Source organism: Carya illinoinensis, chromosome 1 (assembly GCF_018687715.1).
Source record: "Carya illinoinensis cultivar Pawnee chromosome 1, C.illinoinensisPawnee_v1, whole genome shotgun sequence".
Classification (NCBI taxonomy): domain Eukaryota; kingdom Viridiplantae; phylum Streptophyta; class Magnoliopsida; order Fagales; family Juglandaceae; genus Carya; species Carya illinoinensis.
Window position 1 is genome coordinate 44,420,766 of NC_056752.1, and position 2,914 is coordinate 44,423,679.

Sequence of the window (2,914 nt, forward strand, 5' to 3'; positions counted from 1 at the left end):
ATTTGGTTGTTTTGTGATGTGTTTTCATGTCAATTTGGTTGTTAAAATTTATTTTGTGTGAATTTCTTCTTAGATTTGAACCCAGATTATGTGCATTATGTACAAAGTATGTAAAAATTTGAAAAAACTTCAACTGAGAAGACAAAAGAAGAGAAATCATACCCATATTGTAAGGAGTAGAATCAGGGAATAGGAGAAATCCTAACGCTAAAGAAGGCAAAAGTTTGTGTGGTAAACTAGGGAGTAAAAGACGAAGAAGAAACTTAGATTTGACTGAGGTAATTACTTAGTGAAATTATATTGCAGAAATTATATTCCAGATTTTGATAGTTGTAACTGAGTAAGCACTAAGCTGTGCAGTGGCAGGGTAGATTTGGTTTCTTGAACAAGTTCATTAAACTGTGCATCAATAAGTGGTGGATTCATTTTCGAGAATAAAATTCGGATTAAGGATTTTGAGTGATGAAAGAGATTTTAAAAATGTATATAGGGGCAAAATGAGAACATAAATATTGTAACAAAAATTACTATTCATTTGAGGATTGACGCTTATATATAAGAAGATACTAAATAGTTCCAGTACCCATTCTACATACACAAATGATATTAATCTATGATCTTGCATCGATTTCTGTTCTTCTATTATATGCATATCATAGAATTACATGGTTATATATTTTAATACATATGAGAGTGATCATTACATGAAAACTATACCAATATACTACAACAAATATTGGTTTTTCTCATGACGTAATTTGGTCGAAATAAGTGGGGACTATGTGAGAAAAAATCTTTGTCCACCAATTTTGTTTGTGGGACGTTGGTGGCATATAATTCATGAGCAATAAACTTTTTCCATGAAAAAGTTATTTCGTGGGAAAAAACTACCTTTTGTCACGACTAGAAGTTGTGGCAAAACTTATTTTCATCCGTGGCAAATGAAGACAGAAACGGTCCCTTTGTGGTGCCAGTAACATCAATTGTCACCAGAGTGGAGATCGAAAAAGTGTATTAGCCACGTATGATTTTGTCACGCATTTAGTGGTATAAAGTTTTTGGCCACTCCCTAAGTCGTAACTATTATTAGTATTGGGATGACACCGTCTGGTGATAAATATGTTTTAGTCACCTTTATATTTGTCGAAAGAACATTATTCACTTGTTATACTATTGGAAATAAGTATTCCCCGTGATACAATATCGTAACTAAAATCTTTTTTCCACCAAATTTTCTGGTGAGAGGCTCGTGGCATATAATTCATGAGTAATAATAATTTACCCACCATTTCTACACTCATTGGACAAATACTAGTGTAATTAAGGAGTAAATATTAAATCTGTCCATCACAATCTGAAATTACTCTCAAAACCCATGAACATACTAATAATAAATCCATAGTCCACTTAAACTCAAGCCAAAACATAAGGGTACATACAATCAAAACAGAACATACTATTAATAAATCCATAGTCCACTTAAACTCAAGCCAAAACGTAAGGCTACATACAATCAAAACAGAACATACTGGGGGAGATATCCCTACTCCACTTAAACTATGGATTTAAGTGGTGTTGAACAAAGAAAGGAACTGTTGCACGGCACTCACAAACTGCAGCATGTAGATGAGTATGAATGTGCAAACCTATCAAAAAAAAAAAAAGTATGAATGTGCAACAGAATTAACTTTTTTAAAGCATCAAACCGCAACATTTATAATGTAAGAAAAACAAGAAACAAAAGAAACTGAATCATAGGATGGAGGTGGCAAGGGGCTAATTATTTCCAAATCTTTTCGAGAGGCAACATTGTGCTCCTGATTTAACAATTGAGGACCAACTTTCGTCGATCTTAGGAAAATTATACATGTTTCATAACACAACAGGCCTCACTTGTTTTATTGGGAGTAAACTAATCCTCAGAATTGTGACGCGCAAGTCAAGAACACAGTGTCATCATGACATATTAATGGAAAAACACAGAAAGCAGAAAAAATTAGTAAATCACAATCAAAAACTCACAAACTTACATGCCCGAAGGACAAACAGCTAAATCACTACTGATCTGGAGAGCACGGATTGGGGTAACCTGTTCAGGATACAAAGCTAGAGAGGAGAATATGTCAGTTCCTCGCTTCATCAACAAAGTACAGGAATGAAACTAGAATGTGATCTTACATCTAGGAGGATATACCACCAGCAAATTTGATGTTTTTGCCCTCAAGGAACTGCCTGTGATGCATATTCCCCTTGCCAGTTTCCATTTAACATCTCTTGTATCTGAAACTTTAAGACTTTCAATCAGAGGTCCAACCATTTTAACATAAAACATGATGGAGTAAAAGATTAACATACACATCAAGAAGGCATAAATATATCAAGAAACCCACATCAAGTTCTACCAACTTCAAGTTCTACAAAAAAAAAAAAAATTAAGCAATAAATATAAACTAAGCAATAAACTAAATTAAGCAATAAATATAAACTAAGCAAAAATTAAGCAATAAACTAAGCATTTAGAACCGGAGGTGGCGGGTGGGGCTTCATGGGTGGCAGATCGGGGCTGGGGAAGGGTGGTTTGGGTTGCTAAAGGGCCGGTAATGAAATGGTGAGAAGATGGTGGCCAATGGTGGTGCGACGGCGGCGTGGGGAGGATTTTGGGCGGCGGCTTGCAGCCGTTCGTGGAGGAGTTTGGTGGCGCGAGAGGGGCTGAAAATAGAGGGGTGAGGTCGCCAGCTGATGGGGAAGAGAATGGGAGCAACGGCGACAGAAATGGGCGGCGCACGGCGGCGCAACAACCCACAACCCGAATGGGTTTTGTGACGCCCCCAAATTCCGTTTGAGATCGGACGGACATTTGAAGCGTCGAGACATGCAACACAAGGTTACCTGTCCCCGTTCATGACATATAAAA

The 2,914-nt window shown here is 36.8% G+C and overlaps 1 long non-coding RNA gene across 1 annotated transcript; it reads right to left on the reverse strand.

Moving 5' to 3' along the window:
• Positions 1–1,390: 1,390 nt before the first annotated feature.
• Positions 1,391–2,290, reverse strand: LOC122276678. Its single transcript, XR_006228928.1, has 3 exons — positions 2,179–2,290; positions 2,031–2,106; positions 1,391–1,646 (listed from the first exon to the last, which is right to left on the reverse strand). It is a non-coding gene; the product is annotated as an uncharacterized LOC122276678 (long non-coding RNA).
• Between the last annotated feature and the right edge of the window lie 624 nt (positions 2,291–2,914).